This window comes from Meles meles, chromosome 9 (assembly GCF_922984935.1).
Source record: "Meles meles chromosome 9, mMelMel3.1 paternal haplotype, whole genome shotgun sequence".
Taxonomy (NCBI): Eukaryota; Metazoa; Chordata; class Mammalia; order Carnivora; family Mustelidae; genus Meles; species Meles meles.
Window position 1 is genome coordinate 114,371,504 of NC_060074.1, and position 18,760 is coordinate 114,390,263.

Consider the following 18,760-nt stretch of genomic DNA (forward strand, 5'->3'; position numbering starts at 1 on the left):
AAAAATTATCTGTATGTATAAAAAAAAGAACCAGAATATTGTTAAAGAGTTAAAAATAAAAGTTGTATTTATGAAGTAGTGGTGGTTGTTCTCTTGTAGTCTTTCTTTTTTTTTTCTTCCTTCCTGGTTGGTTTTCTGGGGGAGGGGCCTGCCACGTGGGTTTTCAGACAATGATGTTCCCTGATTTAGGTCCTCCTGCTCCCCTCAAGGGGGTGGCTCTGAGGAAACTGTTTTTTTCAGCCTTTTGTTCTCTGGGGGTTTTTATGTTCTTTCGTCTGCTTTCTCTCGCCTTAACAGCTTTTGATGGTTTTTGGAGGTTTAGAGGAGAGCAAACTGCACCCCGACCTCCCTCTCAGAGAGAAGCCCCAGAATGCTTTGGAAAAGCTGCTGGCTGAGTCAGTTCTGAGTCACTGTCCCTGGGGATGCAGGAGCTCCTCGTTGTACCCAAAACCAGGGCAGCGGTGCCTGTCTAGGCAGCTCCAGACTGCCAGAGAGGTTCCAGGCTAGCCGTCTGGCCAGGCTCCCAGCTCCTCACGGGAGCCAGACCCCACTCATTCTCGGGCGCGCTGGCGTTCAGGTGCACTGGCGGCTCAGGGACGGAGACCTGATTTCTCCACCGCACTCGCTCTGGCTCAGTGCCAGCGGAGGCTGTCCTGGGTTGGGGGACCTAGGTCCCCAGTGCCCCCTGCTCCAGAGGTCTCTCTCCACTTCCGAGCATGCACTCTGGGTCATTCAAACCTCGGGGTCAGTTTTGGCTCTGCCATTACCAGCTGGGTGTCACTTATTTCTCAAATTCTCCCCCTTGTGTTCCAGTAATTGTTTGTCTCTCTTTTGCTCAGTTTCTTTATTCTCCATCTTTTGGTCTTCTGTATCACTAATTCTCTCTTCTGCCTCATTTATCTTAGCAGTAAGATCCACCATTTTTTATTGTACCTCATTAATAGCATAAAAAAAATCAGCTTGTTCAGATTTCAGTTCTTTTTTTTTTAAGAGTTTATTTATTTATTTTACAGAGAGAAATCACAAGTAGGCAGAGAGGCAGGCAGAGAGAGAGAGGGAAGCAGGCTCCCTGCTGAGCAGAGAACTCCATGTGAGGCTCAATCCCAGGGCCCTGAGATCATGACCTGAGTCGAAGGCAGAGGCTTAACCCTCAGGTTAAGGGTTAAGCCTAAGAGACACTCAGGTGGCTGAAATTTCAGTTCTTTTATTTCTCCAGAAAGGGCTTTTATTTCTTCAGATAGCATTTCTCTAATATCTTCCATGACTGTTTCAATCCCAGCTAGCACCTTGAGAATAGTCATTCTGAACTCTAGATCTGACATATTACCAAGGTCAATATTGATTAGGTTGTTGTGTTGTTGTTGTTGTTGTTGTGGTGGTGGTGGTGGTGGTGGTGGTGGTGAGTTCTTCTGCCTTATCATTTTATCCAAATAAGAATATATGAATGAGAGAATAAAATACTAAAAGAGTGGCAAAGACCCCAGAAAAATATATGCTAACCAAATCAGAAGAGACCCATAATCAGGGGAATAAGAAAGGAGGTCCTCTGTTGGAGGTGGATATTTGACTCACTCATCTTAAACAGCTAACCCAAGGTCACACAGCTTCAACCGGTTAATAGGTAGGTCTGTGCTCCAAATCAAGCAGACACTAGTAAGAGGGGAAGGCCCTTACATGTGAGCAGTGAGACAAAGTTAAGAGTGGCAGGACAGGAACAGAAGATTAGTGCTGGATACAGAGGAAAGAGAAAGGAACCAGCATCATTAATAGGTATTATAGATTGTGCTACAAATAACACACAGGCTGCCTTGCAAATCTTTTCTCACCAGATCCTCACACAAACCAGAGTGTAATGTTGTACTATATATATATATACATATATGTATATAGATAGATGATAGATATCTACCTATATACATATATATATACATATCATATATATATATGATTTGAAGTAACTGGCTCAGAGAACTTGACAAGCATCTGAGATCATTACAAGGACTTTAAGTGAGATTCAAACCTGTTTGTGCTCTCAAGTCTGTGCCCTTGAATCAGCACTTTTGAAGTCCCTTGTACCTGCAGGCCAGATGGCTTCTGTGGTCCAATGAAGGAAGAGCCTCTCAGGAAGGGGTAAGGAGCAGGAGTAACTAGGGAGGCTCATTATCTGTCACCATGAGAGTGAGAATATCAATATACAAACAACTAGAAGTCAGTAGAAGCCAGTCCAGAAGCAAACTTCCAAAGCACAGTCTGTGCTGCATCTCACATATGCTATTGCTGGTCTGCTGGCCCACGAGCAGCAGTCAAATCACTGGTCCCTATCAACACCTAAGCTGCTCTACTCCTGGGGCTACAGCGGGGCTTGAAGCTTTGCCAGCTCTTACTAACTGTCTCTATTAAACTTCTTGGACTCCTGGGACAGATTCATGCCTAGCTCCATAAATAAGGGCCCTAGCTCTTTGTTCCCCATCACTGAAGTTGGAGGCTTGGTGATGGCTTCCAGTTCATCTTCATGGGTTCCAGCTGGTCTTTACTAGTTTTGTCTGTCCTTACTTTCCAAACTTATGTCTATATTTCCTTCCCTACTGCTGGTTGTAGCTCTGATGATGGCAGGTGCAACATCAGATGTGAGATAAATAGCCATACATAAACTGTCAACTAGCTTCCACAATGGCATAAGACCAAGGTCTCATCTGTAACAAATTCCTTATTTCTCATCACTTCTAGTGGTTCTCCTTCTCAGGTTGAGCTCTGACTGGTGTTGTTTGTCATCATATACCTCTACAAAGAATCCAAGCGGCATTATCAATACAAAAAAATTGTTCATAGTTACTGCAAAAATTAAAAATATGTAATGCATGTGAAGATCTAACCTGATGCCTAGCATATAGTAAGTTCTAGATAACTGCAGCTATAGCTCTGTCATTAGGAAGCTGGGTTGAATCCTGCTACAGCTCTGTCATTAGGAATCTAGGGGTTTCCACATAGGCAGAAATACTTCACAGTTTTTGGAATCTGAAAGCAAGATCAAAGACTCCCTGCACAATTCTCATGATGAAGAGTTTAATTATGAACAATGGGAAGGATAATGCATCTGGATTGTTTACAGATAGCTAATGACCTAACATGCTAAATATAGCTGCAGCTCCCTAAATGAAAGCTTGGTCTGCTCCTTGAAAACAGATTGAAACCCCCACTGCTGGGCAATGTTGGTGAGAACAGTTGGAGCAAATGTTCCCCTCCTTCCCATGGAATGATAAATCACACCTGTCAATGAATAAAACATTCAGTCTCAGCAATTGAGAAATGGATTTTTAAGGAGGCTTCCCATTTATCAGTTTAGCTATTGATTAGCTGTGAAAAGACACTGCATCAAAGGGATAATAAATGGAAGAACCGAGTCCCAAGACACAAGGTGATATGGGTTCATAAGCTTGCCTCCGAGAACTTGATTATATAAAATTGCCCCCAAGAATTAAAGTACTAAAGAATTTATTTATGTGCATGCGTGTGTGTGTGTGTATAAATTACCTATAATAAATATAAGTAAATAATATATAATAAATATATATAAGCATATATATTTTCCATTGAATATCTGATGACCAATAACTGGTGTACATAGCAAGAAACAGACAAATATTGATTAAAGGAACCAAGGCCAGTTGCTGACAAAGTATTCCCCAGAGTTCTAGGACATAGATGAAACAAGATACTGTTTTGCATGTTAATAATAAGGAGGTGAGCTCAGCAGTTAAGAGTTTACATCTGAGGTGTTCCTCAAATCCTATACTAACCTGTTTACTCAAATTCTCCCCTTCTTTTAGTGTTTGAAAATGTGATTTTACTCAGATGGGCTGCCCAAGTAGTGGTGTGCTGTTAAGTGCTTAACAGCAGGGCTTCAGAAGAAGAAGCACTCTTGTTTATAGTGTTTTTCAACGTCCATGGCATCAGTACTTTCGCTTCAGATGACTTCAGGCTGTCAGTGTGACACCACTGGATACAGAATTGGGAAGAAATGCTAGCAAACTGCTCTGGTGAGTCAGCATTAGCCAATTCCAGCACACCACAGTGTACCAACTAGAATCCAACAGGATACCATCATGTCTATATTGTCTCTACTTGTGTCCTGGGGGTTGCTCTTATCTCCATATTAAAAGTGGATTCCCACATTTCATGAACATCACCTTTATACCACACTTTCCACTAAGAGTTTTAATTATATTTCTTATTTGTGACAGAGATTTTGAAAGCAACATCAAAATTAAATGAATTGCCTAAGCCTGGAAGGATTGAACTGTGAAAATGGCAAAGTACAAAACTTAGACAGGTGTTCTGATATCAATGATAGTCAAAGGAGGTGTATTTGTTTGGTCAGTCATCCCTTTTGTACTCACATTATAATGACTTCTCCTTTATTAAGCTAAACCCAGATTATTCACATCTTTGTTCTCTGGAAATAGATAGCAACCCAGGATTTAGATTTTTTCCCCATTGTTGATGGTGAATGCTGTAATGTAGTGCTCTAACTTATCCTTATTATTTTTGAGATAGAAATGAGTACTAACATACAGTAACTATGGAGGTAATAAAGCAAAGTAATCATAAATTCAGACTCTACAGTCAGAATTGAGTCTGAATATTGACTCATTGCTTATAAGTTTTGGGACAATTAGTTAATTACCTCAGTTTTCTCATCTATGAAATGGAGATAAATTTAGTATTTACTCCATAAAAAACTCCTCAAACTCAACACACACAAAACAGATAATCATGTCAAAAAAATGGGCAGAAAATATGAACAGACACTTCTCCAATGAAGACATACAAATGGCTATCAGACACATGAAAAAATGTTCATCATCACTAGCCATCAGGGAGATTCAAATCAAAACGACATGGAGATATCACCATGCACCACTTAGAATGGCCAAAATTAACAAGACGGTAAACAACAAATGTTGGAGAAGATGTGGAGAAAGGGGAACCCTCTTATACTGTTGGTGGGTATGCACGTTGGTGCAGCAACTTCGGAAAACAGTGTGGAGATTTCTTAAGAAATTAAAAATAGAGCTACCCTATGACCCTGCAATTGCACTACTGGGTATTTCCCCCAAAGATACAGATGTAGTGAAAAGAAGGGCCACCTGTACCCCAATGTTCATAGCAGCAATGGCCACAGTCACCAAACTGTGGAGAGAACCAAGATGTCCTTCAACAGATGAATGGATAAAGAAGATATGGTCCATATATATAATGGAGTATTATGTATCCATCAGAAAGGATGAATACCCAACTTTTATATCAGCATGGACAGGACTGGAAGAGATTATGCTGAGTGAAATAAGTCAAACAGAGAGAGTCAATTATCATATATATTCACTGGTTTTACTTACTTGTGTAGCATAAGGAATAACACAAAGGATATTGGGAGATGGAGAGGAGAAATGAGTTGGGGGAAATCGGAGGGGAAGATGAACCATGAGAGACTGTGGGCTCTGAGAGACAATCTGAGGCTTTTGGAAGGTGTGGGGGGTGGAGTGAGCCTGGTGGTGGATATTAAGGAGGGCACATATTGCATGGAGTACTGGGTGTGGTGCATAAACAATTAATTTTGGCACATTGAAAAAAATAAAATTATATAAAATTTAAAAATGAATTTAGTATTTGCATGTAGGAGATACTGTCTGTGAGCTATCCTGACATTCCTAATTCCTGTTCTTATTGCAAACCACCCCATTGTACTCTAGCAGCTGTGAAAAAAATGCAATTTTTGTCAACCCTTCTTGCTGAAAGGGATAACCCTATAGCACAGTTTTGGCTATAACCTGGCCAAATGTGGAAGTGGGAGTTTCTTGATGTCTTATCAAAAAGGTTTTACTTTGACAGATGTAGCTGATAACAGTTATTTCTTCCTGTCTTGATTCAAATGTGATACCTGAGGAAACAACACCATCCATCGTGTGACCATGGGGTAACAAAACAAAAAGAAACACACATACCCATGAAACCAAGGCCAACAATACTCTAACTTCAGGTTTCCTGGGTATAGGATGAAAGTATCTCTAATTTGTTAGGTCATTCTGTATCAAGGTCTTCTCTTCCCTGATGCTGACAGAATTTTCAATGACAGACTATATAACAGGAGTGGTTTGGAGATTATATTGAAATAATATTTGTTGAGTGGTGTGCTGGTACAGTGCCTGACCAATAAGAAAGACTTCAAAATGTGCATTATTATTATTATTACCATGCAGGATTAACGTCTTCTGCTACATCCCTGACACCACCCAGCACTGGCCAAGTGCATCAAGGTTACTAAAAACCACTATTTGATGCTATAATCCATGGCTTAAAGGAGCTTTTAGGCTTAATAATGATACAGTTACATGTATGTATAATAATCTGAAGACATGTACAAGAAATCATTACATACATATTTGGTTCAGATAAGTACTAGGATTTCTGAAAAAGAGAAGTACATGTGAATTGGAGTAGTCTAGAAAAAGTCCATGAGGGGGGCGCCTGGGTGGCTCAGTGGGTTAAGCCTCTGCCTTCGGCTCAGGTCATGATCTCAGGGTCCTGGGATCGAGCCCCACATCGGGTTCTCTGCTCAGCGGGGAGCCTGCTTCCCTTCCTCTCTCTCTGCTTGCCTCTCTGACTGCTTGTGATTTCTCTCTGTCAAATAAATAAATAAATAAAATCTAAAAAAAAAAAAAAGTCCATGAGGGAGGTTAGTCTTAAGGTGGTTGGGTTCTGAAGGACAATGAAGGGCTGTAGGCATTGAACATGTGCACTAATTGGAAACATGTCTATAGATCTATAATGGTGTATGCTTTAGGAGATGTGTTGGTTCCTGCTGATTCCCTTTACCCCACTAGTAGAAATACCCCTAGCTCCACTGAACATTGGCTGCTAATGGTTCACTGCTATCCTTTCTCAAACCATTCCCTGTGGCTGATAGAAGCTGTGTGCTTGAGAGGTTAAGGCCCTGCCCCTGTGGGTAGCTCACAGATAAATGATTGATAAAAGTTTGGCTCTTTACCTTAGGGCACAAGAGGAAGAATGTTGTACTCATGGGAAAGGGACAATAGCTAGAAAATTGTGTTTCTATTTCTGTTTTCTCTTTCTAAAATGTTTTGAAGCTTACATCTCCAGCAATGGACATTATGGAAATTCAACCTGAATCTTTCTCTCCCTATTCAGTTTTTACCTACATGCTATATCTACCAATGCAGATAACTTTATAGGAAGAAAAAAGAAAAAAATGGGGATGAGAAGGGGTGTGGGAGAGAAGAAAATGAAAGAGAAGAAAGAAAAATATTGTTATCTGAGTCTGTGTCTGCTGATTTATCAAAATTTGCTGGCAAGAATGACCTTTCAGAACAGCCTCTGGAATTATTCCTCTCCTGTGGGAAATGGCGATTCAGTGAGTCCAGTAGCAGCTGCAGTACGTAATAAAATGAGAAATTATCCTAACTAGCTTATTTGCTGGAAAAGTACTGGTTTGGAGCCACCCTGTGTTATGTGAGATATTTTTCATCTACAACTTGGATTCCAAATATCCTAGAAAGAACCTAACAAGCAGACCGCATGTCTTGGATATCTGGCAAGAGATTGGTGATCTCATCATTCTGGAACCTGAAATTTATCTTATGGGAAAATTGTAACTTAGCCTTACAAATGCTATTAGTTTTTTTTTTTCTCATAACTGCCAAAAGCAATTGTTTTTAATGCAAATGAAAAGGCCAGTTTTCTGGATTCACCTGAGAGTGTGCTTTATTTTTTTGTAGGGTATTATATCACTTGTAGCAATTTTCATGCACGCTTGTGATCTGTCACAGAATCTGACAAAACATGGACATCCAGTGCGAGAATCCCAGAATGTTAATTTGTAAACCTGTCAGATTTGTCACAGTAGTGAGAAGTGGTGTTAAAATTGCTTTCAACATCTTAATTAGGGGATACCTTCCAGGAAAATGCAATATTTTCAGCTCATTTCTTTAAAAAAAAATCTTGTTTTGTTTTTCAACAATATTATTAAAAGTTAAATTATGATGATCATCAGAAAATGGTGTGCAATTTAAGAATTTTAATTCAAATGTGCCCAGGGCAGAGAGGAGCTTTCAATTGGGGAGGGGGGGTCAATTTATGTGCCCTATGCTAACCTCTGGGACTTGGGCTTAGAAGTTCTTCTGGAGGAACCGTAGAAACTTCTGGAATGGTAGAGCACTTTTGATCTACTGTGGAGAGCTACGTTCAGAGATGCCAGCGTATAGTGACACTCTGATAGTTACTGTTTACTGGGCACTAACTGTGCACCAGGTTCTCTGCTATTATTGTCTACATTTTTCTTGTAAATTCTTCCATAACCCCACAAAATAGATGCCATTAACATCCAGATGTTACAGAGAAAGGAACAGAGAGGTAACATGACTAACTGTGTTCACACAGACAGGAACTCATTCCATTGCCAGAATGTACATTCACCGGCTGCTTCATCTGCCCCTTGGAAAAAAAGTTCTGCATAACTTCATCAGGAAAACAGACCAAGACAGCAGAATTCATTGTGTCCTTTTTTTTTTAAATTTTTTTTTAATTTGACAGAGATCACAAGTAGGCAGAGAAGCAGGCAGAGAGAGGAAGAAGCAGGCTCCCCGCTGAGCAGAGAGCCCGAAGCGGGGTTTAATCCCAGGACCCTGGGATCATGACCTAAGCCGAAGGCAGAGGCTTTAATCCACTGAGCCACCCAGGCGTCCCTCATTGTGTCCTTGCCTCTGAGCCACAGGTGGCTAGCACCTGCTCACCTGGGCCACTGAATCTCTGTGAGTCTCCCCATTTCTTATTCATGGGACTTGCAGCAGGTGCTCTCATAGATGCCAGTGTCTGCTGACACTCTTCCTCAGCTGCCTCACATTTGCCCTCCCCTGCACCTGGTATTTCCCTTCAAAAATAAGCCCAGAACATTCCTGGATTCTCCATATCTGATGTATAGACACCATTTTAGGACCTCTATAACTCACCTCTGTGTTCTATGTTGAACATGTAAACCTGGTTCCTATATTCTTTTGCTTGTCTAACTATCCCACAGAATTTTCTTCAGTGTTCATTGACAAAGAAAGGAAATTAGTTTCAATATCGTTGCACATTCTCTCCCTGAGTTTGGAACATTGAACCATAATACATGTCTGAGGCACAACTTTTTCTAAATCTCTGCATAGCAACAGCTTTTTCTTTGCAGAGTCCCAATATGAGGGAAAAAAGCACAAGGAAAACAAACATTAAAAATAACTAAAAAGAATAGAGTCCTTTAACTCCTCTATGCTAGGATTAATTTCTTCTTCTGTTTGTAATATTTCATCCCAAAAAATGATGCCAGAGGTGTTGAAGTTTCTGTTTACCATGAGACCCTCCCCTTTTCTGTGTTTCCCACGACTCATTGCACAGTGCGCACTTTGAGCCTGTATCCGGAGAGTGTGCTTCAGACCGGTGTGGCAGGGTCCACGCAGGGGTTTTTAAAGGCTACCCTCCCATGTGCAGCACTACCTACACGTTTGCCTTTTGACTTTTAAATGTATTTTTGTTAATTTTATAAGAGATAATTGGTTCGTTGTGTTTCATCTGGGTTTAAAAAATGTATCAAGTAAATGTAGGAATTAAAAAGTTTTGAGTACTTCACAGTGGTGGATTGAGCAAGGCAAGGAACAAGGGGAAAGAAAGTACATTCAATGCAGTCAGTTCTAGGCACAGCCATGGCCCAAGAAAAGGCAGGGCGGGATAAAAGGGGGTGTGCTGGAGTCTAACCAGAGCACATATTTTAGCTCTGCCACAGGCTGCCAAGAGATCAGAGGCAAGCAGCGGAACTTCTGTATTCATAATGTTCCTTATCTGTAACCAATAGCACAGTATCAACGTAGTAGGATTTAGTATAAGGATTAATTTTTAAAATAGAATATACTCTCTGGTATCCATTAAGCATTAGATATTAGCAGGGTTTTTTTTTTTATACTGTGATTGTCCTCTTGAATTTTGTTTATCTTAAAGGGCATCACTAACCTGGAAAATATACAATTTACTTGGTAAGATAGGAAACGTGCAGATAAACATAAATGAAAATCAAAGCAGCAAATAAGCCACGCAGACCTTCTGAGGAAGGAAAGAGCATTCTGTATTGTCCAAGGAAGAGTTCAAGGTTCTGGTGAGGTTTCTGCAGACCCTCCAATGAGAGTGGGAGCCAGATAGATAAAAGTGATGAGGTCAGAGCAAGCTGTGTGGGTAGAAGTGATGATGATGCCACTGGGTGTGGTTGGAGAGGCATACTGGAAGGTCATTGGGCCACACAAAAAGCAGCACGCCCTCCTATTTTCCCCTTCTCTGCTCAGGATGCAGGTCTTACTAGCCAAGGGAATGTGTTACACTGAGAGTACTTGAGACTCACCTGAGGCTTCCTTCAGACCAGGGGTTCCTAATGGTCCCAAACACTGCAGGAGAAGGTTGCATATATGTGTGACAGAGGGGAGGACCTGTCTCTCTCTGGTGGGAGGAAAAAAGTCTTCAGGAGATTTCCAAGAGAGGCTGAGATTCTGAGATGTTAATAACCAGCAAGTTGAGGAAGATCCCTAAGACCAGGCACCCCAACATCATCTGGGTTTAGCAAGTGGAGCGAGTAGCCAGAGAAGATTCATAAAGGCTGAATAAGTAGTCATAAAAATTATCGCAGACTGAACATAGAGTAAACCTTGAGCAACAATTATAAGTTGAAATAAAACTTCACATTAGTATATGATAAAACAGGTAGAAGATGATAGGTGGGTGAGCATGTAATGTTTGATCCAGACTAGGAATCTTCTGAGAAAGAGAGGAAGCATTAAAGAAGAAGTAAAACCTGATAGCGTTTTTAATTGTTTTTTAAATCAGTTTTTTATTGGTTACAAATTAGATGGGTTAGCCCAGTAATGGGTATTAAGGAGGGCACATATTACATGGAGCACTGATTGTTACCTGCTGTATGGTGACTAACAGAACACAGAAAAAAAAATTAGTTGTGTTATATGGTTGGAGCCACAAAACTGGCCTATGTAAAACCTACTTTAAATATAAACCTTATTCCAGGGGTCTTGGATGGCTCTGTCAGTTGAGTGACCAGCTCTTTGTTTTGACTCAGCTCATGATCTCAGGGGTCATGAGATTGAGCCTCACATCTGGTTCAGTGCTCAGCACTGAGTCTGCTTGAGATTCTCTCTCCCTCTCCCTCTTCTCTTTTTGCTCATGCTCTCTCTTACTCTCTAAATACATAAAATCTTTTAAAAATAAATATTTTTAAACAAAATTTTTTAAAAATTCCAAAAAATATAATCAATATAAATTAACACTAAAGCAAAATTTGAAAACATTTCTACATTGATTATCTGAATGCTTAAAAATACAGTATCTTAGGGGCACCTGCGTGGCTCAGTCAGTTAAGGTCCTTTGACTCAGGTCAGGATACCAGGATCCTGGAATCCAGCCCAACTCCAGCTTCCTGCTTGGCAGGGAGCCTGCTTCTCCCTCTCCTCCCTTCCTGTCCTCTCTCTCACTATCTGTGTTGCTATCTCTCAAATAAATAAATAAAAATAGAATCTTTTACAAAATAGTGTATGTTAAATATTTATTCATGGTTTGTATTTGTGTAGCTTAACTAATGTTTTAGTCATATCTCTAATACCAAGTCTCTAGCATTTTTGTGAAGAACACATTTTCTTTCATTATGGGTTTTATGTTGTTTTATAAGTTTTATTGAATTATAGTGTATAGACACAGAAATTGAGCTCCAGAAACTAATATTACACTGTATGTTAACTAACTGGAATTTAAATAAAAACTTAATACTGATGATAATAATAATAATATCAGGCCACTACCCAATTTTTATAAGAATTTAATAAGACACCACTAATCAGTTCAAGAAGCTTAAAAAATGATGATTTTAAATGCTACTTAAAACCATTAGAGATGAAATACATCAAATTTAAGATTTTAAAATATTAAGAGTAAAGATAATGGGTGGTTTTTGTAAAATAAATTTATTCCTAACAATTAACTTTTATATTTTATATAGGACATTTTAATAAAATATTTTAATAAAATAGGATTATTTTAATAATCCTATTAAAAAGGCAAAAAAGATTGCACAGATTACAAGTATATAGTTTGGTGAATTCTCACAAAATAAATACATCCATATAACCAGCATTCACATCAAGAAAAAATATTATCAACATCCCAAAGCATGCCCTTCTATGCATTGTCTTCTTTTCAGTATTCCATGCAATGACTGTCCTTGCTGCAAACTCCTAGGCTATTTTTGCTCAGTTTTGAACATCCCATAAAATACAATCATGCATCTTTTTTGTGACATTGTGTTTGTGATACGGGTCCATGTGGTTGTGTGGAGTTGTTTGTTTTCATGAATATATAATGCAAAGATAGGTCATGATTTACATTTCTGTCCATTCTACATTAGATGGATATTTGGGTTGTTTCTAGTTTTTATCTCTCATGAATAATTCTACAATTAACAGTCTTACATGTGTTTTAGGTGCATTTATCTCGGGTACATACCTAAGGAGTACAGTTGTTAGGTGTTAGAGTATGTGAACATTCAGCTTTGCTAGATATTGCCAAATGGTGTCCCAGAGTGTATCTATTACATCTCCACCACCTGGGCATAAGGGTTATAGATGCTCTGCTTTTGGGTTAACATTTGGTAATTTCTCTACTTTTCATTTTAACTATTATTGTGGTTATAGACTGCTATATCATTGTTTCAGGTAGGTATTATTGTGTAACAAAAGACACCAAATCTTAAAGGCTTAAAATCATCACTATTTTATTACATGGGACAATTACATGGGTCAGTAGTTTAGCCCAGGGTCAGCCCAATGTGCTTTTGATAGACACTCATGCTGCTGTAGTTCTCAGGAAGCAAACTGGAGAGTCGAGAGTAGCCACTCACATGTCTGAAGTTGGACAGCCAAGCTCTCCTTATGTTTTCTCATCCTCAAGGAGGTGAGTCTGCATTGCTTCTCAGAGTGACAGCATGCTTAGGAGGCACACGACATCACTTCTTCCACTTTCTCTTGCCCAAGCAAGTTACAAGGCCATTCCAGATTCAAGGTCCACTGAGATCTTGTATATAAACATATTGTACTTGTGGAAATACATTATCCTTTTTATGGAAGAGAAGAAAAATTCCCATTTCAGAGAACCATGACTCCAGAAATATAGGAAGCTAATGAGGTCATGTTTGCAAACAATCTAGCAAAAATTACTGTTTTTAAATTTACATTCCCCAAATGATTAATGGAAATTAGGACTTTCTCACAAATTTATGGCCCTTACTCTCTTTTGTTAAGTGCCTGTTTAAGTCTTCTGCCCATCAATGCTGTGTAATATATATTTTAAACAAATGCCTTTTGTTAGAGATACCTGTTGTATATAATCTATGTTCTATGCACTGGCCTTTTAACTTTTAACAATTTCCTCTAGTAAATGTAAATTATTAATTTTAATGGACTCAGTTATCAACTTTTCCTTTAAAAATAACATTTTTCTTTCTTATTTGAGAAATGTTTGCCTACAAAAATGTACAGACATGTTTTATATTTTATTCTTAAAGATTTATATTTATATAAATCATTCACAAAATTGATTTTTATGTAAACTGGGAAGTAGAGAGTAAAAATTCATTATATTTTCCATATGATAAACAATGCTATTAATCCAATGAAATGTATTTATATACTGCATCAGAGTGTCACCTCTGCGATACAGTAGATGACTGTGTGTCTCTATCTGTTTGTGGACCATCCATTTTCCCAATTTACTTGTCTGTTACACCATTCTGACAAAATCTTACTTATTGCATTTTTATAGGTCTCAGTATCTTATATTGCAAGTCCTCCAGAATAGTCCTCTGCTCTTGAAGATTGTTCCAATTATTCGTGGTCCCTAAACATTTTAGAATTAGCATGTCTATTTCCTGAAAAATACCAGCTGGGACTTTTTTTTTCCTTTTAAGGGCATTTGAAATTTATTTATTTCTTCAGTGTAACAGTATTCATTGTTTTTGCACAACACCCAGTGCTCCATGCAAAACGTGCCCTCCCTATTACCCACCACCTGTTCCCCCAACCTCCCACCCCTGACCCTTCAAAACCCTCAGGTTGTTTTTCAGAGTCCATAGTCTCTCATGGTTCGCCTCCCCTTCCAATTTTTTATTTTTTTTAATAAACATATAATGTATTTTTATCCCCAGGGGTACAGGTCTGGGAATCGCCAGGTTTACACACTTCACAGCACTCACGATAGCACATACCCTCCCCAATGTCCATAACCCCCTCCCCCTCTCCCAACCCCACCTCCCCCCAGCAACCCCCAGTTTGTTTTGTGAGATTAAGAGTCATTTATGGTTTGTCACCCTCCCAATCCCTTCTTGTTTCATTTATTCTTCTCCTATCCCCCTAACGCCCCATGTTGCTTCTCCATGTCCTCATATCAGGGAGATCATATGATAGTTGTCTTTCTCCGATTGACTTATTTCACTAAGCCTGATACCCTCTAGTTCCATCCACGTCGTCACAAATGGCAGGATTTCATTTCTTTTGATGGCTGCATAGTATTCCATTGTGTATAAATACCACATCTTCTTTATCCATTCATCTGTTGATGGACATCTAGGCTCTTTCCATAGTTTGGCTATTGTAGACATTGCTGTACATTGTACATTGTACAATGTACATTGGGTACATGTGCTCCTTCGGATCACTACGTCTGTATCTTTATGGTAAATACCCAGTAGTGCAATTGCTGGGTCATAGGGTAGTTCTATTTTCAACATTTTGAGGAACCTCCATGCTGTTTTCCAGAGTGGTTGCACCAGCTTGCATTCCCACCAACAGTGGAGGAGGGTTCCCCTTTCTCCGCATCCTCGCCAGCATCTGTCATTTCCTGACTTGTTAATTTTAGCCATTCTGACTGGTGTGAGGTGATATCTCATTGTGGTTTTGATTTGTATTTCCTGATGCCGAGTGACGTGGAGCACTTTTTCATGTGTCTGTTGGCCATCTGGATGTCTTCTTTGCAGAAATGTCTGTTCATGTCCTCTGCCCATTTCTTGATTGGATTGTTTGTTCTTTGGGTGTTGAGTTTGCTAAGTTCCTTATAGATTTTGGATACTAGCCCTTTATCTGATATGTCGTTTGCAAATATCTTCTCCCAATCTGTCAGTTGTCTTTTGGTTTTGTTAACTGTTTCCTTTGCTGTGCAAAGCTTTTGATCTTGATGAAATCCCAATAGTTCATTTTTGCCCTTGCTTCCCTTGCCTTTGCCATTGTCCCTAGGAAGATGTTGCTGTGGCTGAGGTCGAAGAGGTTGCTGCCTGCATTCTCCTCAAGGATTTTGTTGGATTCCTTTCCCACATTGAGGTCCTTCATCCATTTTGAAACTATTTTCGTGTGTGGTGTAAGGAAGTGGTCCAATTTCATTTTTCTGCATGTGGCTGTCCAATTTTCCCAGCACCATTTACTGAAGAGGCTGTCTTTTTTCCACTGGACATTCTTTCCTGCTTTGTCGAAGATTAGCTGACCATAGAGTTGAGGGTCGATTTCTGGGCTCTCTATTCTGTTCCACTGATCTATATGTCTGTTTTTGTGCCAGTACCATGCTGTCTTGATGATGACAGCTTTGTAATAGAGCTTGAAGTCCGGAATTGTGATGCCACCAACTTTGGATTGCTTTTTCAATATTCCTTTGGCTATTCGAGGACTTTTCTGGTTCCATATAAATTTTAGGATTATTTGTTCCTTTTCTTTGAAAAAAATGGATGGTATTTTGATAGGGATTGTATTAAATGTGTAGATTGTTTTAGGTAGCATAGACATTTTCACAATATTTATTCTTCCAATCCAGGAGCATGGAACATTTTTCCATTTCTTTGTGTCTTCCTCAATTTCTTTCATGAGTACTTTATAGTTTTCTGCGTATAGATTCTTTGCCTCCTTGGTTAGGTTTATTCCTAGGTATCTTATAGTTTTGGGTGCAATTGTAAATGGGATTGACTCCTTAATTTCTCTTTCTTCTGTCTTGTTGTTGGTGTAGAAAAATGCAACTGATTTCTGTGCATTGATTTTATATCCTGACACTTTACTGAATTCCTGTACAAGTTCTAGAAGTTTTGGAGTGGAGTCTTTTGGGTTTTCCACATATAGTATCATATCATCTGCGAAGAGTGATAGTTTGACTTCTTCTTTGCTGATCTGGATGCCTTTAATTTCTTTTTGTTGTCTCATTGCTGAGGCTAGGACTTCTAGTACTATGTTGAATAGCAGTGGTGATAATGGACATCCCTGCCGTGTTCCTGACCATAGCGGAAAAGCTTTCAGTTTTTCTCCATTGAGAATGATATTTGCGGTGGGTTTTTCATAGATGGCTTTGATAATATTGAGGTATGTGCCCCTATGCCTACACTTTGAAGAGTTTTGATCAGGAAGGGATGCTGTACTTTGTCAAATGCTTTTTCAGCATCTATTGAGAGTATCATATGGTTCTTGTTCTTTCTTTTATTAATGTGTTCTATCACATTGATTGATTTGCAGATGTTGAACCAACCCTGCAGCCCTGGAATAAATCCCACTTGATCGTGGTGAATAATCCTTTTAATGTACTGTTGAATCCTACTGACTAGTATTTTGGCGAGAATTTTTGCGTCTGTGTTCATCAAGGATATTGGTCTGTAGTTCTCTTTTTTGGTGGGATCCTTGTCTGGTTTTGGGATCAAGGTGATGCTGGCCTCATAAAATGAGTTTGGAAGTTTTCCTTCCATTTCTATTTTTTGGAACAGTTTCAGGAGAATAGGAATTAGTTCTTCTTTAAATGTTTGGTAGAATTCCCCTGGGAAGCCGTCTGGCCCTGGGCTCTTGTTTGTTTGGAGATTTTTGATGACTGTTACAATCTCCTTACTGGTTATGGGACTGTTCAGGTTTTCTATTTCTTCCTGGTTCAGTTGTGGTCGTTTATATGTCTCTAGGAATGCATCCATTTCTTCCAGGTTGTCCAATTTGTTGGCGTAGAGTTGCTCATAGTATGTTCTTATAATTGTCTGTATGTCTTTGGTGTTAGTTGTGATCTCTCCTCTTTCATTCATGATTTTATTGATTTGGGTCCTTTCTCTTTTCTTTTTGATGAGTCTGGCCAGGGGTTTATCAATCTTATGGATTCTTTGAAAGAACCAGCTCCTAGTTTCATTGATTTTTTTCTTTTGCTTTTTTTGGTTTCTATTTCATTGATTTCTGCTCTGATCTTTCTGATTTCTCTTCTCCTGCTGGGTTTAGGGTTTCTTTCTTGTTCTTTCTCCAGCTCCTTTAGGTGTAGGGTTAGGTTGTGTACTTGAGACCTTTCTTGTTTCTTGAGAAAGGCTTGTACCTCTATATATTTTCCTCTCAGGACTGCCTTTGCTGTGTCCCACAGATTTTGAACCATTGTGTTTTCATTGTCATTTGTTTCCATGAATTTTATCAATTCTTTAATTACCTGGTTGACCCATTCATTCTATAGAAGGATGCTGTTTAGTCTCCATGTATTTGGGTTCTTTCAAGCTTTCCTCTTGTGATTGAGTTCTAGCTTCAGAGCATTGTGGTCTGAAAATTTGAAGGGAATGATCCTAATCTTTTGTAACCAGCTGAGAACTGATTTGTGACCCAGATTGTGATCTATTCTGGAGAAGGTTCCATGTGCACTAGAGAAGAATGTGTATTCTGTTGCTTTGGGATGAAATGTTCTGAATATATCTGTGATGTCCTTGTGGTCCAGTGTGTCATTTAAGGCCTTTATTTCCTTGTTGATCTTTGGCTTGGATGATCTGTCCATTTCAGTGAGGGGAGTGTTAAAGTCCCCTACTATTATTGTATTATTATTGATGTGTTTCTTTGATTTTGTTATTAATTGGTTTGTATAGTTGGCTGCTCCCATGTTAGGGTCATAGATATTTAAAATTGTTAGATCTTCTTGTTGGACAAACCTTTGAGTAGGATATAGTGTCCTTCCTCATCTCTTATTATAGTCTTTGGCTTAAAATCTAATTTATCTGATATAAGGATTGCCACCCCAGCTTTCTTCTGATGCTCATTAGCATGGTAAATTGTTTTCCACCCCCTCACTTTAAATCTGGAGGTGTCTTCGTGTCTAAAATGAGTTTCTTGTAGGCAACATACTGATGGGTTTTGTTTTTTATCCATTCTGATACCCTGTGTCTTTTGATTGGGTCATTTAGCCCATTAACATTCAGGGTAACTATTGAGAGATATGAATTTAGTGCCATTTAGCCTGTAAGGTGACTGTTACTGTATATTGTCTCTGTACCTTTCTGATCTACTACTTTTAGGCTCTCTCTTTGCTTAGAGGACCCCTTTCAATATTTCCTGTAGAGCTGGTTTGGTGTTTGCAAATTCTTTCAGTTTTTGTTTGTCCTGGAAGCTTTTGATCTCTCCTTCTATTTTCAATGATAGCCTAGCTGGATAGAGTATTCTTGGCTGCATGTTTTTCTCGTTGAGTGCTCTGAATATATCATGCCAGCTCTTTCTGGCCTGCCAGGTCTCTGTGGATAAGTCTGTTGCCAAACTAATATTTTTACCATTGTATGCTATAGACTTCTTTTCTCGGGCTGCTTTCAGCATTTTCTCTTTGTCACTAAGACTTGTAAATTTTACTATTAGGTGACGGGGTG